This window comes from Ailuropoda melanoleuca, chromosome 6, assembly GCF_002007445.2.
Source record: "Ailuropoda melanoleuca isolate Jingjing chromosome 6, ASM200744v2, whole genome shotgun sequence".
NCBI classification, from domain to species: domain Eukaryota; kingdom Metazoa; phylum Chordata; class Mammalia; order Carnivora; family Ursidae; genus Ailuropoda; species Ailuropoda melanoleuca.
Genome location: NC_048223.1, coordinates 26,241,610 through 26,264,977, shown reverse-complemented (window position 1 = coordinate 26,264,977; position 23,368 = coordinate 26,241,610). Strand labels below are relative to the sequence as shown.

Sequence of the window (23,368 nt, the reverse complement as noted above, 5' to 3'; positions counted from 1 at the left end):
ATCAGGGGATGTACTGTATGGTGATTAACATAATATAATAAAATAAAATTAATTATAAAAAAAAAGAAATTTGATAGTAATTGCCATCAATAGAAATGAACTAAAGTTTAAGATCAAAACTGTCATAAAAAAACAAATCCCATTTTTATGACATTTACCCCTAAAATCACCTGATATAAAAGAAGCAAAAGAAGATCAAAAGCATAAAGGCAGAGAAATGCATCAAAGTGATCTATGTGGACATGTTAAGTACGGCTGCAATGAAGAGCATCAGAGCAAAATGTTAAGAGTCAACGTATCAGGCAGGTAACACAAGTTGTAAACCTATCTGCTCCTTTTAACATGACTCAAGTATTTCAAGGGCATTTTAATACAGCTATGTCCACCAAAAAATTTAAAAAATCACCATCATCCTGGAAGATTCCAACAAGTCTGCCTTAGTAACTAACAGATTAGCAAGTGAAAAGAATCAGTAATGAGGAATACAACTGGTAGCCTTAATTCAATGAACACTTCCAGCATGAAACATATTACATATTTACTAACTCAAAAAACTATAAAGTTGAACTGCATGCTAGTCCATAAAGGCTCAACTAATTTCAAAAAGTCAGTATTTCCTTATCACTCTAGTCTCTGGTGAAAAAAAAACTAAGTGTTAAAATCTTAAAAAAAAAAAAAAAAGATTATTATTTATTTATTTGACAGAGATAGAGACAGCCAGCGAGAGAGGGAACACAAGCAGGGGGAGTGGGATAGGAAGAAGCAGGCTCATAGCGGAAGAGCCTGATGTGGGGCTCGATCCCACAACGACGGGATCACGCCCTGAGCCGAAGGCAGACGCTTAACCACTGTGCCACCCAGGCGCCCCTAATAATCTTTTAAAATAACACTTAGAAACATACCTTATCCAAGGGTAAAAAAAAAAAAAAAAAAGGCTAAGCAAAAATGTTAATACCTCATATCAAAGCATGTAGGATGAAGTAAAATAACTTATTTAAGGGAAGAGGATAGCTATAAATTCTAGGGGGGGAAGCAGCTGATAACTAATGAGCTAATTATTCAAAAAAAATTGTAAGCTCAGAGAACAAGGTATTAAAAATAAGAACAGAAAATGATGAATTAGAGAACCATACTATAGAAAGTAATAAAATCCCTTTGATCCCCTGAAAAGACTAAAAAATAGTAAATCTCTGACATGAATAATCAAGAGAAAGAATATATTAATATTTAGAATAAAAGACATGACCAGAGGTAGAGAGATTAAAAAGAAAACTGAACAATTTAAACATAAATAATACCAACTCAAAAAGAATTGGAATACCAGAAAGGTCCTAAAACCATTAATGAAATAGAAAAATATTTCCATCAGGAAAATGTCAGGCCCAAATGGTTTTATAAGCTAATCATTCATGCAAGATACTATTAACCTAGAAAAAGATAAATGAAATACAATGCAAAATATTAAATAAAAATGGCCCATGGGCCAAATTTGGCTTGGGATCTGCTTTTGTAAATAAAGTTTTACAGGAACACAGCTACTTTTTAAAAAATAATAATAAAACCTGTTTTCTCTGCTGTGACAGCTTTCATGCTAGAAGGACAAAGCTGGATAGCCGTTACAGAGACCATTAGAGTCCACAAAGCAGAAAATTTTACACCTGGCCCTTAGAGAAAGTTTGCTGCTAATAAGTTTCATAAAGAAAGCTTTGGAAACAGAAGGCTCAAAAGTAAGAGCTATGGCAGAAGGCAAAGCAGGATGTAGGAGAGGAAGAGGGCAGGGAGGGAAAGGCTCTTCGTGGCTTAGAACATTCAATAGAGTAGAGCATCTTTACAGAGAAGGTGAGATTTGAGCCGAGACTTGAAGGGCATGTGGGCATTAGCTATGTTGCTACTTGGTTGGAACAACATTCCAGGTAGAAGGAAGAGGTAAAGAAAAGGCTGCAAGGCAGGAGTTAACTTCTGTGGTTAAGGTACGGCTATAGGACTTGGGGACAGAGTGCAAGGCAAATAAATAATGCTTCTAGCAGAGGAGGTCAGAAAGGTAACATGTAGGTTATGGGAAGGTGAAGGGTAATAGAAGGTCTGCAGGTCTTTGTAGGCCACTGTAAGGATTCTGGCTTTCATCCAAGTTAAACGGAGAATCATTCCAGGACTTTGAAGAGTGTCAGGACCTACATTACTCAAACACCAATGGCTACGTTAAAAATAGTTGGTAGAGGGGCTCCTGGGTGGCACAGCGGTTAAGCTTCTGCCTTCAGCTCAGGGCGTGATCCTGGCGTTATGGGATCGAGCCCCACATCAGGCTCCTCTGCTGTGAGCCTGCTTCTTCCTCTCCCACTCCCCCTGCCTGTGTTCCCTCTCTCGCTGGCTGTCTCTATCTCTGTCGAATAAATAAATAAAATCTTTAAAAAAAAAAAAAATAGTTGGTAGAAGGGCAAGAGTACAAAGCAGAGGCTCATTGTGAGGCAAGAGGGGACAGCGGATCAGACCACGGTAACAGCAGTGGAGGTGGTGAGATTCTGTATAAATTGAAAACTGGCCTGAGAAACAGCAAAATGAAATTTACGTATTAAAATGGAGAAAAAATTACTGATATCTAAATCTAATCAAGGTTATACAAGAAATGCAAATGTATTCTAATAGATTATTAAAATGATAAACCTATTCTTAATAAAACAAGTAACAAAAATAGTCACCATTTTTTCTCTGAAATAAAGGGAGGTCCAAACCAACAAATGGAAAGGGTCTATACCACGTCCTAGCAGGCAGGAGGGAGGATAAAGATAAGTGATCAACAAGAAGGCTTATTGTGGGAACGTCACCAGGTTTCCAAGATGAAAAAAAAGAAAATTATATATATTATATATATGGACAACCACAGAGGTAAACAGAAAGGCCAATCCACTCTGGGTTGGAGAAACTGAACACCACAATAACGAGTCTCCCTGAGCCATTCAAATTTGAATCAAACCTTCAAATAAGAAAAAGTAGGTAGGTTTGACTAACCACCAAAATAATGACAGGGATTGACTCCCTCAATCATTAAGGGTTATAAAATTATAATAGTGAAGGAATCAACAGATGCACCTTTGGAACCAAACACAGAAACCAGGACTAGACAGAATGACAAAGTATCTCACACAGCAGAAGGCAAAGATCGCTTACCAAATGGTATTTTTTAAAAATTATAAAATCTTATACTGGCAAAGTAGTAAAATGAATAATACACTGATAGCAATGTAAATTCATCTACCTTCTCTGAAAAACATTTTGTCAATATGAATGAAGCTCCTCTTTTGACTTAGTGATCTCGTAGTTCCAATTCTAAGAAGCCATCCTAAGGAATAATCATGATAAACACTTTTTTCCTAAGATACAAAAATTAAAAGTATTTTTAGGTCTACCAAAAAGAATAATTAGTATACACTACCATGTATCCATACAATAGACGATTATCTAGACATGAAAAAACAACACAATTTCTGATTTTTTTTTTAAGATTTTATTTATTTATTTGACAGAGAGAGACAGCCAGCGAGAGAGGGAACACAAGCAGGGGGAGTGGGAGAGGAAGAAGCAGGCTCCCAGCGGAGGAGCCTGATGTGGGGCTCGATCCCAGAACGCTGGGATCACGCCCTGAGCCGAAGGCAGACGCTTAACGACTGCATCACCCAGGCGCCCCACAATTTCTGATATTTAATGACAGACAACAGTTTATTGTTTAGAGAACTGTTGATTTATGCAACACTAATTTAGAGAGAAGACATTAACCTGTATGGGTGCATTCTAGAAAGCTGGACTCTTTTCTGAGAGATTCATCTTTATTCCCCCCCTTTTCCAAAATTTTCATTTTGAGCATGTTATAATTATCTAATTAAGTGTTACACTAAATTTTATAAGAATCATAAAGCATTATTTTAATTGGTTTAAGTTAGTTTCATATTTGTGTAAGAGCTATATATTCTGAACTCCATACATGCACTCTATGCCTCACGTGAGATTTTTCCAGTATATAAAAATGGACACAAATGACAAAGTTGATCAGATTTATAATTTAATATTATGAAAAAAATCATATGCAAACAACAATTAATGATTTTAAGTGTACTTTCACTGTAAGGCATTTAAAACATCTACTTAAGTGAATAAAGGACTATACTGTATTAAGACTTAGTTTTTTGGACAAAAGGGAGATAGAGTATTGATTTCTTGCTTCACAGAAACAGAAATGGAAAGTAGCCACAAATGGTATTAACATATGAAGTATTTTGACAGTGATTTACTTTTTAAAAGTCTTATCAGCCTTAAAAGTGGATTCAACACTAAGTATGCTATCATTTGTTATAGATGTGCTTCTGAAGTGTCTTCTATTCTTGTGTATTAAATGAATTATTTTGATTTCAAAAACCTTGATTTTCTACATCCAGACAGTATCAGGATGTAATTTAAAAGAGGCTAACACCCACAGGTAACACATGCATTTTATACTGTTACTGAATCAGCTTTGAAAAGACTGAATTTTCAGTGCTAACATGGCCCAGCAAAATTATTTTAATTTTATAGTTCTTACAACACACATATCAAGCCCTATTTTCTGTATAACCCATCCGGAGAGATAGACTTGCACTTTTCTCAGAGAGGAGTTGTCAGTCTCCGATCACTCCAATAGGCACCTGTAATCTCACCGTGACTGCTTCGCGCTCAGTGGGGAGTCATTATTTGACACTTGACTTGGAAATCTGCCTGCTGTTCAGTTTGATTTCAGTGGTAGTCAGTGGAAAAATCTCGAGCCTCTACACATACTTTTGTTATTTTTGTACATTTTTTTCTTAGAGGAATTTCCAAAGTTGATTTTTCAACTGAATGGGCCACTAAAGACCCGACAGGACTGGAGCACGAGAGCAGAGAAGTGAGCAAGCAGATCTGAAAATGACACGGAGCTCTAATTCAGATTTGCCTGGATGTTGAGCCAGTTACCCCCTTTAGCCATTTAGAGGGACTGCACCCAAAGTCAGCCTCCACTAGGACCAATGACCCGAACTTAGCATGCTCCCTTCCCCCCACAGGAGGGATAAGCAGCTTCCCAGGGGTCTTAAGGTATCCAGGTGCTGCGCAGCTGGCTTCCCAACACAACTCTATGAATAGCTTCTACTCCAAAATGCGGTCTGCCTGCTGCCAAGCATGTCTGATTATTTCTTCACTGAAAAGGATGCTTCCGCAAGCTTTCCCTGAAAAAGGAAGAGCAACAGGGGAAGACTACTTTTGGAACCTAAACCCCCCAGTGTGAGGCCAGCAAGTGCTGTGACCCAGCAGCAGAGCGTAGAGGGTGAGGGGAAGTTAGTAGCCCCACAAAACCCCTTCCAAAGCCACTCCTGGCTTTTTAAGTGTTCCCTTTCGTCACAAAGCCTGTTTCCTAAACCTTGCTGGAACATTGTGGAGCTCACCTCAAACCATGGTGTAGGACAGGAGACAGCTCACAAGGACCTTGCTGAGCAATATGGAGTCATTGGTTTCACAACACACAGGTCATTTGAATGGTTCATAAGAGTTCTGTGCTTAAGCAGAGTTTTAAAGGATGAATAGGGCTCAGGAGTACAGTGGATTTGAGGGGTGGGCTTGAGAGCTGGAGGAGTCCTTCAGAGCAGAGCTACCAAGGCCTGAAGGAATGAAGCAAGTCACTGACCACCTCAACTTACATGCAATTTAGTACTGAGGAAATGTAAAGGACAAAAAAGTCGTGGAAGGAAGTAAGGAGGGGTGTTCTGGGATCCAGCATGAAGGGCTTTGGCTAACAGCCTAGGACCTACGCTTCAGGGCTGCTCAAAGGAGGGTCTGTGGCTAAACCAACTGAAAGCACAGAATCCCTGTGGGATTCAGAGCCAACGCTTTCCTTTTGATGGTGTGGGTGTCTTACTATCTATAAAGTTTAATGAGGGGCAATGAGGTCAACGTAATATTTGTATGACACATTCAGGCAAATTATATTATTGTGTAAAAACGGTTTCAGAGGAGTTTGAAAAAGAAATGTAATAACAGAACATGCCTCAGGCTGCAGTTAGGTTAAACTCACAAGAGCCTCTCTGTAGCAAACAGATCCCAATTCATGTTGCAAAAGACAATTAATATTCAGTAAAATATTCAGCATGTGGAACATCAATTTAACATTAACTTAGATTTTATTGGAATTGTGTCTTTGTATTCACTTTGGTTTTATAGTTGTACAGGAACGATCAGCACAGGAGAATGCATCTAGATTCCCAATTCTACCAGTTAAGGTAACAAAACTAAGGTCAGGGTAGGGGGTTGAGTGAGGGGCGATAAAGAGATTCAGTGCAGCACGGGCTCCACAGCCAGATTGAGTTCCAATTCTGATGCTACTACCTGCCTGCCCCAGGACCTTGCCACTGAATCTCAGTCTGCTCCTCTAGAAAATGGAATTAATAAAAGTTCCTACCACACTGGGCCATTGTGAGGATTCCACGAGTTAATGCAGCCATGCGCTTGACAGAAAATAAAGCTAGCTCAGGCTGTTAACTATTGTGGTTTCTTTTTCCTTTTATGGGGAGCCATACCTGTTCAAGGTGATGAAACCCACCTGTAGGGAAGAGGAAGTCCCAGAGAACTTGTCACGTTACAGAGAAATGTGTATTTCTGAAAAATCATTTCAGTGAGTACATTTGATGGAGAGGAGAAATTTAAACTCATTTGCAAGATCGAAGTGAATGACAATGTGATTGAGAACATTGCTCTGAGTCTGTTCAAAGGGTGGCTTCCGAGCCAGCATTACCTGGGAACTTGCTGGAAATGCAAATTCTCCAGTCTCTGAATTAACAACTCTGGAGATACTACCCGCCAAGGGGTTTTATCAAGCCCTTCGAATGATTTTGGCACTCTGGGACAGGAGTTGGCAAACTCCCTTCTGTAAAGGGTAAGATATAAATATGCTTTGCAGGACACTTGGTCCTTGAAAACATTAAAAAAAAATGGGTGTGTTCCAATAAATCATTTACAGAACTATGTACAAGCTGGATTTGGTCAATTGGCTATATAGCTCATGGACCCCTGCTCCAGGATGCTGAGGACAGCAGCTGTGATGGGCAATAAAGAAGGACAAAGTTGAAGTCTGGCTTCGAGATGAGGAATTTGAGGTAGACACCCATAATTATCAGTTGAGTATCTGGCTCTGGAGCTTAAAGGAAGAGCAGGCTGAAGGTATAGAGTTAAAGGCAGAGTACGATGCTTATGAAAAGGCGGGTCCAGATGACACTGCCTATGATGCCCATGGAGCGTGGGGCATGAGCAAGAAGGGCGGACCGCGGATCCTTGACGGGTAAGGAAGAACAAACAGCAAGAAAGATGGTGAGCTTGACAAGAGAGGCGAGAATGCGGATGTGCTCTGTTCCAGCCCCGCAGTGCCACAAGAATGCAATAGATGCAGTCGGGGTGTCCGTGAGCGTGTGCATACCACAAAGTTATGTGTAGGCGGTAAAACGAGTATGTCCAAAGGGTGAGAGAACTTTTCTAAGTGAGGGGAAAAAAAAGATACAGTCTGTGAGCAGAGACAGATTGAAGAGAATAGGACAAAGAAGGGTCGATTGAAGGAATGAGGTTCTTGAACGGGGGAAGAGGTCCCACCAACAGCCTAAGGATGTGGGACTGGCCCCGAACAGCAGGAATCACACGTCCTCTGTCCACCCCAACTAGAAGAGTAGGGACACGAAGCTTCAGGGTGGGCAAGAAGTTCAGCTTCTTTACTGTGGTAACCTCAACCTTATTGAATTAGATTAGGAAAGGATTAGTTTGGGGACAGAACAGACAAGATAATCAAGCATCATTTCTTTAAAAATAAGGCAAACTTCTCACCAATTCAGAGTGTATTCCCCATTTCGTAGGAATTAGTGGTGGTCTTTAATTACACTGGGTTTATGAACAGGCTCAGCATACATGAGATTTTATTCCCCATTCTCTGTTTTAGCATTCACATCTTAATGCGCTCCTTCACCTAACCCAAGTTATGCTGACATGATCTTTGACTTCCCACGGAGAAGCGTTCATTTTTAACTGGCAGGCAAATGATATTACACTCCGAAGGCCCATCATGCTAAATGACCATTAAACCATTACACTTAAGAACTGCCTCTCAAGATAGAGATTCCAAGGGCTGCACACAGTATCACTGTTTAACTATCAGCATTTTATAGACAGGGAAGTGTCATCACCAAACTCACATGAATTCCTCCGGTTATAAACAACATCTGCGGCTAGTTAGCTCAGTTGGTTCATTGATGGAGTTAAACGAACAAAATTTGGGGTGGAATCCTTGTTAAGCCCTGGGTATGAGCCACTTATCTGCCATCCCTGTCAGATGAGGCACCTCACAAATGGAAGCTTAGATTCAGAGAGGGTATAACTGCTACCACCCCACCACGTGACACGCACGACTCCTCCTCCCCATCTCATCTCCAGTGTTCATAAGGCTGCCCCCCCCCTTTTTTTTTTTTTTAAGATTCTGAGAGAGCATGAACACGAGCAGGGGGAAAGGGGAGAAGGAGAGGCAGACTCCCTGCTGAGCAGGGAGCCCGATACAGGACTCCGTCGCAGGACCCCAGGATTATGACCTGAGCCAAAGGCAGATGCTTAACTGACTGAGCCACCCAGGTGCCCCACAAGGCTATTCTTTCTGGCCACCTGCCCTGTGCCTTTTCCCAAATTCTTTCCACTGTGGTTATTTAATCTGTTCCCATCCAATCCCTCTGGACACTTCAAAGTTGGCCCCAAATCCACCGAAGTCCTAGTATTTTTCTCACCTGACTCCAGCCTTCACGAGTCTCTACATAGCTGAATGACCACCCTTGGAATCTACCATCATGATTTAGTTCACAATTACCTTCACCTTGGGACGCTGAGCTGGCTGTGGACAGTGGTGCAGGTATAGATAGCACAGTATCGTGAAAAAACAAGGTCTTTCCTATGTCAAGTGCTGGCCTTCTCAGTTGGATAATCCTAAGCAATGCATCTAACCCATCTGGACATTCATTTTCTCATCTGTAAGATGAAAAGCCACACAGCTCTAATTCTCTGCCTTAGATTTTTTAAACACTGCAGTGTTTAGTAGCCTCAAGCACGTGGCTGGTGGAGGCAGAGCCTATGAGTAGGTAAATGCATATATAGATCAAGTACAGAAAACGAAAACCCTACCACACCTTATGGGCCCTGTGGGTCCCAAGCACCAGTTCCGCTTTGCCTTCATTTCTCTCTTCAGCCATGCCTTTAAGCTGTGCAGGCCGTACGTGTACTACATAAGCAGCAGTACTAATTTTGAGTTGTTCACTTACATTTTTAAAAATGTTCAGCTGACAATCATTTTTAGGTCACAATTTTAAAAAGACAACCACACGGAGCAATCTATGCCTGGTCAACAGGGCAAGCAATCAAGTTTTTTTGTTTGTTTTCCTCACTAAAGATTTTATTAAGAGAGAGAACGTGAGAGAGAAAGCACCAGAGGGAGAAAGGTCAGAGGGAGAAGCAGACATGGGGCTCAATTCTGGGACTCTGGGATCATGACCTGAGCCAAAGGCAGACATTTGACTGAGCCACCCAGGTGCCCAGCAATCAAGTTTTCCTAGAGAAACCATAAACCACTTTTTCTTGTTATACTACCCTATCACAGGTTCTCAGACTGATCTAGCAAGTCGGAATAGGGCTGTACAGGACACGTATGAAATCTTAACTACTTTCCTAATACTAGGGCAGCACTTGCCTTTCCTCACACTCTTGGGTATACCGCGGTTTTCTGGAACCTGGTATAAGGGACATCGCAACGGCTTGAAGGCAGAAGCAGATAGGCAGATCCAGCTACCTTCTACTAAGCTGGACACTAAAACTTACAAAAGTGTAGAGAAAAGGTTATGCTTCTCATTTTTGCTTTGGGAAAATGCTTTTTCATAACTGTTATTTATGTTAACTTAATAGGCTTATTCTAAAATGAAGCAGTAAGCAAATTTCTCTTCTTAGTTTCTAATACAGTACATATCTATAGCCATACCCCACATATAAAAGAGCTTTGAGGTCCTCTGTGCCTGAAGAGTATGAAGGAGTCAGACTAAGACATCGGGGAACTGCTTTTCTAGATCAATACTGGTATGAAATAGTATTTGGCCAATAGAAGAAATAAGTTTAACTCTGAATTCTAAGACATATGAAAAATACACTCACAACAGATTAAGATTTTATCTTTTATTGATATCCAGGACCCTGAGCATTTTTTTTTTTTCAAAGAATGCCAGTAAGGCTCACACAATCCAATCACCTCAGCTTTCAACCCCAACTCCACTCTGTGCTCCGGAGCATGAGCTGAGCTGGAGAAAGGAATAGGGAGGGAACGAAGTTCACACTGTCTCTGCCTCATGAGGTCAGCTCAGGGAGGGCGCCCCTGCACACATCCTTTGCAACACCACGTATATTACCGTGGTGAGAATGTCCTAACAAAATAACACCTACTGGGTGACTTAAGAGATTTAATTCTCACAATTCTAGAGGCTTGAATAGCAAGGTGTTAGCAGTTCTGGCTTCCCCCTGAGGCCCCTCCCCTTGGCTGTAAGTAGCTTTCTTGGGTGTCCTCACATGGCCTTCACCTGGTCCTAGAGCGTCCCTAGGAGCTAATAAGAACACCAAGCTTACTGGATTAGGCCCCCACCCTATTGGTCTCATTTAATCCCGTCTTTGAAGGCCTATCTCCAAATACTGTCACCTGGGTTAGGGCACACCCATGTGATCTCACTCCACCTTAACTGCCTCTTTAAAAGCCCGGTCCCCAGATATGGTCCCATTTTGAGGTACTGAGGGATTGGGACTTCAATATATTAGTTTTGGAGGAACACAATTACGCCCATAACACCATGGTGAGAAAATAATGCTCTTCTACTTGGCGATTATGAAAAGCTTACACCCTATTCTCTACCAGCTCATCTTTCTAAGGGTACACAAGGAGCCCTTTCAAGTCACATGGCTCAAGTTCTTCATTTTACTGAAGTCGGGTACAGAGAGGGCAAGTAACCTATCTAAGGTCACACAGCACATTATTCACATAAGGAAGTGATGCTTTCGATTTTTAAATATCTTATTTTCAATGTTCAGAGAGTATTATTTAGAGAAAGCTTCAGTGATTTTAAGAAAACATTTGAGGACTGCTTACAGTTATTTCCTTTGTAAAGAACTCTTTCAATTATCATGCCCCAGTAGATCTATTATGTGTAGAGAATAAAGGATGGGGGGGTCCATGGGTTTGTTAGTTTCTTACACTTGCGTTTGCCTACGTTGAGGCAGATCCATGTTCAAACAATCCTTGTGAAGTGTTTGAAATCAAACCCTTTAATCACAGAGAAACAAAAATGGAATATAAAAGAAACCTTCTGCCTTATGACCTTCTGCTATGTTGAAAAGCAGGGGCCAAGCTTACAACTCTCTAAAGTTCTGCTAACTGGGTTAAGAGATAAAACAAGGCTAAATGAAGGTGAAAACAGGTGAAAGGCCACTGTCTGGGAAGGCAGAACAGCCCAGACGCACAAGGTTTGTTCCTAGACTTCACAGTATCAACAGCCAGGACCCCCCAGGTGTCTTCAATAGTTGAGACTTGCTTCTCCAATAAGGCACAGGTGAGGAGATGCTGTCCGACCCTGTGAGGCACCACTCTCCCTGCCTTGGGCCCATTTCTTGGGAAACCATTACTAAGACGTGAGCATAGCATAAGGTTTCTGCAACGTTACAGAGTTTCGTAAGAGACAAAGCAAGCAGAGATTTATAAGAGACCTTGCCTTGTTTTAGTGAACTAAAGCAGGGGCCGGGCAAACTGCAAACTAAGCCCAAATCTAGCTTTTGAGCGGAACATGAAAACAAAACCATGTAACAAAACACAATAAGCAAAGTAAAATTTCAGGACACATGAGAATACCAACATCAAATTTCAGTGTCTGCACTCATTCACTCATATATGGTCTAAAACGGCTTCCCTTCTACGATGGCAGGATTGAGTAAGGGAAACCATAAGGCCCACAGAGCCAAAAATATTTACTATCTGGTCCCTTTACGGAAGTTTGCAAACATTGACTCTAAACTTTCGAGCCCTCCCACCCCCAGCACCGAATATATAAAGCTCATGTTTCAGAGTTTGTTATCTTTGCATATTTCACCCTAGGAAAATTTTATGATTTAGCAGACGGATATCAGTTGAGTTTAGGATTTTGTAGGACCTGGTAAACCCCCCAAAATTTAGATTTCTACATCTTTTTTAGAACAGCCAAAATATCACAATTTGAAACCAAAATCCTCTGAAGTGAGAAAATGCTGTTTTGTTTCCCTTCCAAGTGAGAACAGTCACAGGACGCCTGCAGTCATTTTAATGTTAAACTGTTTATTGCAACTACATAGGAGTTGTGAGGAAAACTCAGTTCATATTTTATCACAAAGCTCTAACAAAACACGTCCCCCCAGTATCCGTCCTCCCTTTATCAGTGGCAACTCCCTTCCCCAACTTCAACAAACTCAATGCTGTTTAACCCACGTTGCTTTAGGAGACACTTCAACATAGAACAGCACATCAATTCTTTCCTCTGAGCTTTTCCTGGCAAGAAATTATTACCATGGATCAAAGCGATTAATCAAAATAAATACTCCAGAAGCCAGATAAGGCAGATTACAAAGGGAATTATGGAACGTAGCTTCTAATAAGAGTATTAAGGAGTTCAAAAGGAGTAAATCTGAACATACCTCTCCTCTGTAGATCCTGAGATCAGTTCTAGATGAAAAGGACGGGTGACCGTCACTTCACGGTAATATTCAGGATTCTGTAAAAACAGATACTTCGAGTTAGTAGTCTTAAACAACAATGCAGAAAAAAAGTAGGTTTTAAAGATTTATTTGAGAAAGAGCACAAGCAGGGCAGAGGGAGAGGGAAAAGCAGATTCCCTGAGCCCTGGGATCATGACATGAGCCAAAGGCAGATACCTAATGACTGAGCCACCCAGGCACCCCCCAAAAAAGAGGGTTTGATTATTCCAAGCCTTTGCCTGCTTCACAATACCTCCTTTTCCATTTATCCTTGTCATGATGAGAAGAAACCACCAAGCCGCTTTGCTAAATCTCAAACCAAGCCGGACTCTCTCCCCTGAAGCCATGAACGCCAAGAGAGAGGAAAGCTAGCGAGGGCGCATGCGCCTGCCTGTGCTAAGCTTTATGTTAACCCGGCTCAGGTGTAACTAAGGCACTTCGGTATGCAAAAGAACTCACACAGGTGATAAGTGTTATAATGGTGCAGCCACATCTAGAATGGTCCTTTGACCCCATGGCAAATTGAAAGTAGATTGCAAAAACGTTCAGCTGTGACCCAGACCCATGAAAATTTAAAAAAGCAAAAGACAGACATGTAGTGATCTTCCTGGTTTCTTCATTTTTCACACAATAGTATTAGTCTGAGGGCCTAGGGAGAAATACCTCTAATTCCTGCCTCACCCCTTCAGGGAAACATGACAATAGTTTTTGACCCTAGCTTTTCCTCAAAAAATGAAGGCTTAGGTTCTAAATTGTCTTTTATTCAGAGAATATAATTTGATCTTAATTTCCTTCTGGTAGAGAAGCCAAATAGCTTGTCTCCAAGATTCCCTTCGATGGAGGCTTAATAACCACATTGGATATTCCTGAAGTCCAATAACACCAATCCCAAGAGAAGGCACTGGGGTTGCCAGATTTAACAAATCAAACTCAAGTGCTCCCCAATTAAATGTTCAGATTTGTTGTTTCAGGTAAACAACAAATAGATTTGTATATCCCAAATAGTGCATGGAAACTACGTGCACGAAAAATGTACTCATTGTTTATCTGAAATTCTAACTTAATGGGGTGTCCTTTTTTTTTCCTGACAATCCCAGGAGCAACTTTAATTGAAAATGTTTCTTGGTGGACACAGTGGGGAAAAAGCTTGGTGACTGTGCTGTGCCTCACCCTGGAAGGTGAAAGCCGATGAAAGCTTTGGAACAGACCAAAAAATCCTGAATCCTCAGTTCTCCAGTTGGTGAAATAGGAGGTGTAATAAATTAAATATTCATTGGGCCTGCAACAAGAAGGTATTAAAACTAACAATAGTCCAATAGATAGAAGACAAACTGCAACATCCTTGACTTTTTTAACTTCCTTAAATTGCTTGGGTATATATCTTACTGAGTATCATAATTGATTTATAATTCTTCTCATGTACATGTGAATTAAGTGACCAAAAACTGGGTGCTTTAACTTCCACTCTTGGCATCATCATGAACTCTCAGGTGCGGCTCAGCCACTAAATAATGAGAAGGCATTTCCTCTTCAGCTTTGGTGCATTTTATCTACCAAATAAATCAGTTTAAAACTCAACTTGACACTCTCCCACCCCATCATTTCAATGTGGAAAAAAAGGAAAGAGATTCAACCCAACTAATCCAATTGCTTTTTCAAGATACAGACTCCTTAAGTATTGCCTCAGACTATGTCTGACCTCTTGAACTCACAGAGGGGAAATTAAGGCAGAAAAACCTAGCAGTTCAAATCGCAGCAGCTTCAGGATTTGGTAAGATTTAATCTCTGAGGTTCCCTAAGGCAAATAAGGTGGAGCAAAATAACCGGAGAGTAACATATTGAAGAATAGCTTATTTTTAAAAACTGAAAATGGCCCCCAAACACTGAGCCTTTAAGAGGAAAGATGTTACAGAAGTTCAAGGTTATCATATTAAGTTACCAAAGCCTAATGACATAGACAGGCAACTCATCAGGGAGAGGTGAGTTGAGTACAAGCAAGCAAACAAACAAAAACTTAGATAACTGGGTACAAGGAATCTTTTGCTCGGATAACTGTACCAACCTCAGGGACATCATGGTGGACATAATACCTTAGTTACCTCACAGTTATTTTCATTGCACAGTGGATCAGGAAGCATTTCTATTTCTTAATATTGTTGATTGGCTGGAGCAAACCAAAAAGGGATCAGTTCCCCTGGAGTCATCCTCTGAATGTTCACCCCAGGAAGCTTCACCATGAAGTTAAAGCCCCTCTATGTAATCCCGAGCATGCCATGTTGGTCTACAATTTGGTTTCTTTTTAGGAAGGCCCTGGAAACTTATGTGTTAATATTCACACCTGGAAAATTCTACTGCCAAGGCATTTGAAATAATCCATGGTGACCAGGTTACAAATACTGCATATGAGCAAAATAAAGAGTCTCAAAATAGTGTACATATTCAAGAATCACTTGGCGGGACTTACTACAAGTGCAGATTACCAGTGTCCACCACAGAGATTCAGATATGGTAGGTCTAAATTTTTCTAGGCTCTGTTTCATTTTTTATGACACATATAAAATTTATTGATCACATACTATAAGCAATGTAATCTGCCAACCCTCTCAAAAGTTTACCATCATTTGAGCATTTTATTTTTCAGAGCAGACCTATAGGAAATAAGTATTAATTCTCCTTTAAAAAAGAGAAAGCTGAGATTCAAAAAGACCACAGAATATACTCAAAGCCACATAGCTTGTATATACAGAAGTCAAGGCCACAAACAGGTAAATTCATTCATTCATTCACTGACTCATTCATTCATTCATTCATTTATTATTTCTCTCACTTGTTTTCTAACTACTCTTCTCCCAGACTCCTCCACTTGGTCACCCTGGGCTACCTACTAGCTTCTGAACCTACTAGACATACACTTGCCCCAGGGCCTTTGCTCTTTCCCTTCTCAATGCCTGGAGCATTCTTACCCATTCTGTCTTCCCTCACTCTTCAATTCCTCCACTCTGATCAATCACCTTCTCAATGAGACCTTACATGATCATATTATTTAAATTACAATATTTCCCTCCCGGGCAGCACCCTGTCCTCCTTCCCTGTCTTCCCCATCCTTTTGAAAGATGTTCAGCGGATAAAGTGAAGACACTTCTTCCAGACCTTCTGTGTAGCACACTCTTCACTCTGAATGATTTACATGTGTCTATCTCTTCCACTAGGATGGTAGTTCTCAAACCTTAGCAGCATCGGAATCACCACAAGGACTTTTTAAAACGTGGCTTCCTCACTTCACCCCCAGAGATTTGATGGAAGTGATGCTAATAGTAGCAGTCAGCAGGCCATCTTGAACAGCCTTGCCCTAAGGCATTGGTTCTCACCTAGGATGATTCTGCTCCCACCCCCACCCCCAGCCTGGGACAGTTCACACTGTCTGGTGACAGTTCTTATTATCAATACTAGGGTGGATAGCTACTTGGCATCTCTTGTGCAAAAAATCCTACACTTCTCAGAACAGCCCTGCAACAAAGAGTTTTCCAGCCCAAACGTCAACAGCGCTGAGGTTGAGAAGCCCCGCCCTTCAAGAGTGCTTCTCAAACACTTACACCGGGTCAACACCTAGAGGGCTTGTTAGCATTTGTATTGTTAGGCTGCAACCTCAAAGTGTCTGATTTGTTAGGTAGTCGAATGTAAGGCCAGAAACTGTACATTTCTAAGTACCCAAGTAAAGGAGATGCTGTTGGTTCAGGGTCTATGGTTGGAGAACAATTTAGTAGCATGAGCACTCCATGAAACAGGGACCTTGGTCTCTACTCAAGCGAGGAACAGAGCATGGCATACTATGGTCATTCACGTTTCTAATTTTTTAATAAGATACCCACACTTTCCAACCCCCAGCAAGGTGATTCTGCTACCAGTGATCCTCATAATGCACCCTGAGAAACCAGAGTTGTTTTTCTTTGTTGCTGTTTTGGCCACAACTTTGGGACGCCTTCTACTCCTATGGACTCCTCAGCTCGTTTACTACCAACCAAAGAAGTCTGATGAAGTTCAGGTGTTTGTCTGTGGGCCAGGAGAATGCTTGGATTGCATCCCCACAATGAGATCCCTACAAAAGAAAGAAATCGTCACACCCAAGTCTCTGAACTTTCTATTTATGATGGAACTACGTGGTTCTACAACTACCTGTCAAGCAATTCCCATTTTCAAAAAATTAGGCCAGAAAATTCTCTCTCTCTCTCTCACACACACACACACACACACACACACAAACACACACCTAGGTCTTAAATCTGATGCTTGAATGAGGTCCCTAGCATTTGACCTCACACAATGGGACTTGGTGTGTCTTCTTGAATATGCTTGCACTTCCATAACCACATCTACAGCAGTTGTTCCGAGATGGTATCTTCCAGGTGCTGTCAATGACCTCTCCTTACATCATTTTCCGGGGGACTATTCAATCCAGTTCCTTTTATCCTGTGCCCAAGGCCAAAAATGAAGCAGGTGATCTCCATAACTCAAAAATGTCTGATATCTTAGCCTCAATTGCCCTGGTTAAGACAGGCATTTAATGAAGAACTGGTGAATGGGAAGTTTAATGGCTAGAGTCAAGACACTCCATCTTAAAAATCTCTTTTTACGTAGGTGGAATCATCAGCCAGGTTATTGATCTGCATTTACTGACCGGACTTACTATTGTTTGCAGATGTGACCATCTCAGCTAGTGTCTGCAGGCTATTAGTTTGGCGGTTCAGCTTGCTGTCCTGAAAAGCCAAAGCGCTTCCTACTGAGTGAAGAAAGCTGAAGCATTCACGATGGCTCCAGAATCCACCTCAAGTCCGAGAGCGAGAGACTGTTTCATTGATCGTCCTCGTCTTACAAGGAGAATCCACCCAGAAATAATCAAAAGCTTAAAAAATGAACACAGTTCACACTTTATTTAAAAAACAGCACTACTCAGTTATAATTTACATGCTATGGAATTCAGCGTTCAATGCAACGATTTTTGGTAAATGTGCAGAGCTGTGCACTTATCATCACTATCTAATTTTAGACCATTTCCAAAGAGAAACCTCGAGCCCATGTGCAGTTACCCACTGGCACCCCCTGCCAGAGCCAGTCAACTCCTAATCTACTCGCTGTCTCCACAGATTTGCCTTTTATGGGAATGCTACATAAATGGAATCATGCAGTATGTGATCTTTTGTGTCTGGCTTCTTGCATTTAGCATATTGTTTTGGAAGTTCATCCATGCTGTAGCATAGAGCAGTACTTCATTCCTTTTTATTGCCAAACAGTGTTCATCGTATAGATGTATTATGATTTGTTTATCCATTCACCAGTTGATGGACAGTTGTTTTGTTTTTTCTATTACGAATAATGCTGCTACGAACATTGGCACACAAGGCTTTTGTAAACATATTTTCATTTCACTTGGGTAGATTCCTAGAAGTAGAATTTCTGGGTCATATGGTAAATCTATGTTTAACATTTTTTTTTAAATGCCAGACTTTTTTCCAAAGTGGCTGTACTATATTAAAATCCCACCAGCAATGGAGGAGGGTTACAGTTTTTCCGTATCCTGTCCAATATTTGCCATTGCCTATTTTTTTTATTATAGCCATATACACAGTTCACTCTAAATGTTGAAATAAGAGTGATTTCAAATTTGTACCATGAATATAAAACTACAGCTGGCATTCATTGAGGGCTCTGTAGTGTCCTTTAAATATATTACTGTTAGCCCTGGAGCACCTGGGTGGCTCAGTGGGTTAAGCGTCTGCCTTTCAGCTCAGGTCATGATCTCAGGGTCCTGGGATGGAGCCCCATATCATGGGGCGACTCACTCAGCGGGGAGTCTGCTTGTATCTCTGCCCCTCCCCCGCTCATACTCTCTCAAATAAATAATAAAATCTTTAAAAATATATAAATAAATAATTACTGTTAGCCTATCATTAACGTAATATCACGCATAATTTACAAGTAAAGAAATAAAGCTCAGAGAGTTTAAACATGAGCCCATGGAAACCTAGCAAGCAGGTGGCAGTCTGAATACAACACAGGATGTGTGTGACAACACCTAAATACAACAGCGATTCCTACAAAAGCCAAGACTTATTTGAAATATAAGCATGGGCTTTATCTTGCTAATCATGGCCAGAGCACTTCTGTCACTGTCATTAAAAAGAGGAATCAATAAACAATAAAATCAGCTCTTCCTAATAACTACAGATGTTCCTTCAAAGGAACAATCCTGAAGTTCTGGAGTAGAATTTTTACCTCAAATTATTGTCTTCCATCATCAAATCGCAAAGTTATAGTCTTGCTTCTGATTTAACCAGCAAGATATTTACGACAATCAAAACTCAAATGAAACATACTTCATAGCAGTGAAAGTGAACGGTTTTTATTAACTGTACTGAATCCTCTGCCGCTATCTAAAGATATGAATTCTGACAAAACTGCTATTCATGTGTGAGTGCTCAGAAGACATTTATTGCTGGTTTCTGAAGTCCCATCTGTGACTGAAAAATATTGATGTTTCCTCTGACTCACATTCCATTACAAAGAGGCTGTTGATAGAATGGTGATGGCCAAAGTCACTGGGTGGAACTGCTCTAGCTCAAAATCTATAACTCACTCTTTTCTGGCCACACCTCTTGGTCTGCCCAGTCCCCTACCACCAGTCATGACTCAAGTGATCCCTTCATCAGCATTTGAAAGGTCATCCTGCTCTCCGGATACCTGGTTCTTCTCTGCCTTGGTGATGCTCTGAACAATGACCAGAAATGTTCAACATTTCAGATTGGTTACCTTTATTCCCTTTGGATCCATTATTTCACCTGNCCTGGCCACACCTCTTGGTCTGCCCAGTCCCCTACCACCAGTCATGACTCTAAGTGATCCCTTCATCAGCATTTGAAAGGTCATCCTGCTCTCCGGATACCTGGTTCTTCTCTGCCTTGGTGATGCTCTGAACAATGACCAGAAATGTTCAACATTTCAGATTGGTTACCTTTATTCCCTTTGGATCCATTATTTCACCTGTTTGATCCGGATGGTTTGTTAATGAATACCTGTTTCCCCATTTGGCTTTAGAATATCTGGTGATGAAAATCGTTGTTACTACTCAAAGTATGGTCCACAGACTGGTAGCATCAGCATCCCCCAGGAACTTGTTAGAAATGCAGGATTTCAAGCCTCATTCCTAACCTACAGATCAGAATCTGTATTGTAACAATCTCCCCCAATGATGCCTATGTCCTAGATCATTAACCCGGACTAGTATAGACTCCCAGGTCTAACCCACAGACACGGAACCTCAAAAAACCCAGCTGAAAATGTGCCCCTACCATGAGTAACAACAGGGGATCTTTATCATTCAGAAAACACTCCTTCTTTCTGTGTTTCTTCCCTCTGCCTCCAAGCGGAGTAAAGCTATGTTCTTTAAACAATGACAAAAATCTCTTGACTCTATTACGCTGTAAGAAAGAGTGCACTACTCTCCGTATTCATCTGCTTCCTCTCCCTGGAGGAGTGTTAGAGAGCCTCATCCTGTTGAACCCAGATCCTCCCGCATGGCCAACGAAATGTAAGGGAAGGTGATATGTGTCCTTTCTAAGCAGAAGTTTTAAGTCAGTTAATGTCTTGTCCCTCTCTTTCTGCACTATCACAAGACTGGCTCACATGGTGGAGACTGTCACCTGAGTCCAGAGAGAGGACAACGTGGAGCAGAACCAAAGGTGACCTACGGAGGGCAAGCAGAGCTACTGTTGAAAGCCATAGGGATTTGAGGTCCATTTGTTACAGCACACATTAGCATAAGTTGACTGATGGACCTTGAATCACTATCGTTTCTATCTTTCTCAATTAAAGAAAAAATTGGGGGAGAAAAAACAGACCTTAGAGAGGAATCTTATTTACAGGTGAATTTACATCTGAATTCTCTAGAACTTGGGTTATCCCATTCTCCTCTGCCAACTCTGCCAATATTTTTTTTTATTTATCATTTTTCTCATTTCCAGATCCCTCCCAGTCTGCATAAAAATTTTTATTTCTTTACAACAGGAATCAGCAAATGTATTCAAATGTCCAGGTTGTAAACATTTTGGCCTCTCTCTCACAACTACTCCCCTCCACCATGGCAGCATGAAAGCATGGTGAGACTATTACAAATGCGTGAGTATGGCTGTGTTCCAATAAAATCTTCCTGGCCCCAAGGTTCAACACTTAGGGTTTATTCTTAACTTGTCCCCCCTTTTAACCCCTCTAACTAAGCCAGGCATTAAGTTCTCACAAAACCACAGAAATTTCACCTGAAAGGTTAGCTCCACCCTATAATTTTATACATAAAGAAACTGCTACCCAAGCCAATTAAAAAGTCATGTCTAGAAACATAAACACAACTCTAGCTAAAGTTATGCAGGCTGAAGTATTGAGGGATAAATGCACTGATGTCTTCAATTTACTTTGAAATGCATAAAAAAAAAGATAGATTAATGAATGAGAAAATGACTGAGTAAAGGTATGGATAGCTAGATATGTGACAAAGCAAAAACAAAATATGTAAAATATGGATGTTGGATGCATAGATATTCACTGTAAAATTCTTTTAACCTTCCCTGTATATTTGAATTTTTTTATAATAAAATGTTTGAGGGGAGGCAAACTAAATATAGAATTTCAAGCCTCATTCCTAACCTATTGATCAGAATCTGCATTGTAATAATCTCCCCCAGGTGATTCCTATGTGCTAGACTGCTAAAAGTCTACAAGTGTTAAGCATAATCCATTGATTTGTGAAATATAATTCTACTTTATAAATATCCCATGGAAACCTATCAAGCAGAATTTGGGAAACTGATCTATGTAAGACCCTAAGACACCAGCTCTAACACTTTCATGTTCATTCAATAAATAATTTTGAACCCCTACTATATGCTAGGCACTGGGACACTATAGTAAAAGGACAGATGTGGAACTTTGCTCTGACAGGAGACAAAAACTAGCCAACCCTTGCTGGTTTTGAAATTCTCTAACACCTTTTGTCTGTACCATCCATTAGGCTCTGAGTGTTTACCATGTTATATTTGAGCCTCCTTTCTCATGGGCATTGAAAGCTCCTTGAGACACAGGGATCCATGCACTGACCTTAGTACCTTACACATGGTACCTGAAAAAAGCCTGATGCCATGTTTGTTCATAAATGAGGGCCCTGTATACACTGTATATACATACTGTATATGCTAAGTCACTGCCAAGGCGAGGATGTACCTTTATTTACATAAGAGGCAGGTCTCTACCAACATGCTTCCAGCAGTTGTTCAATGGTTGAAGGCAAATGCCTTTACCCCTCTAAGTGAAAGTAGAATCAATGAATTCTTGCCTTTTCATAGACTACACAGAGGCAGCTATGAAGAGTATGGTTGTATGACAATGTACGTCCATCTTCATTATTCATAGGGTCCATATTTGGGAATTTGCCTACTTGCTAAAATTTATTTGTAATTGTAACCCCCAAATCAATACTTATGGCACTTCTGTGGTCATTGTGAATATGGCCAAAATTTGAGACACCATATGCACAACATTATTTGATNATATGGCCAAAATTTGAGACACCATATGCACAACATTATTTGATGTCACACATGCAATATTCTGCCTTACTGTTTCACCTCCCATACAGTAAACAAATATACTTTTCATGGTCTTTTTAGTGCCATGATTTTCACATTCTGTGTGCTTTTGGTTGATTTTGCTGTTGAAAATGGCTCCCAAGCCCAGTGTTATGTGCTGTCTAATGGTCCTAAGTACAAAAAGGTTACGATGAGTCTCGCAGAGAAAATACACATATTAGATGAGCTTCGTTCAGGCATGAGTTATAGTGCTGCTGGCCATGGGTTCAATGTTAATTAATCAACAATATATATTTAAGAAGCTGTCTTTAAACAGAAGCACATGTAACACAAGGTTATGCATTTAATTAGCTGATGAAAATGTTGTGACCATAGATCAGGAACCTAATCCTATACTTCTCCTAGGGCAACTGTTCAGTATTCACTAATTCAGGATTTGAGGTGTTTTTATAGACCATAACTACCATGAACAATGAGAATTAACTATACATCAAAACAACTTTATACATTACCGGAACTCACGACCAGCAGCTTCTTAAGAGCCATTACTAAGCTCTGCCATAGGCACCACCTCTCTTCATCAACGAAAAGATGAAGTGTGTAGACAAGAACACTAATTATGGGAGGATATGAGCAGAATGAAGAAGACATAACAAGGCAAAAAGGCTCAGTGTGTGCCTGTCCAGAGTGAAGAGTAAGGAGAAATCACGTAGTCAACAGCAAATAAATTATTTCTTGTGCTTTGGGTGGTCATAATGTGTAGACTAGTATACTTAGATACAAACACAATTTATGATGATCTTAAAGGTCACACTGAAGCCTGATTTTTTTTTTAATAACTCTCTAGGACACTCTGAAGTAAAAGACAATCAATCATGGAAACAGATGGGATATAGAATGTGCTGCTGTGTTGC

The 23,368-nt window shown here is 40.6% G+C and overlaps 1 protein-coding gene across 1 annotated transcript in view; it reads right to left on the bottom strand.

Moving 5' to 3' along the window:
* The window catches only part of RARB (retinoic acid receptor beta), a 729,907-nt gene that overhangs the window by 684,751 nt on the left and 21,788 nt on the right, over nucleotides 1-23,368 (bottom strand). Inside the window, exon 2 of the mRNA XM_034662078.1 lies at nucleotides 12,766-12,842. The gene's annotated coding sequence lies outside the window, so the exon portion shown is untranslated. The remainder of the gene's footprint in view (nucleotides 1-12,765; nucleotides 12,843-23,368) is intronic.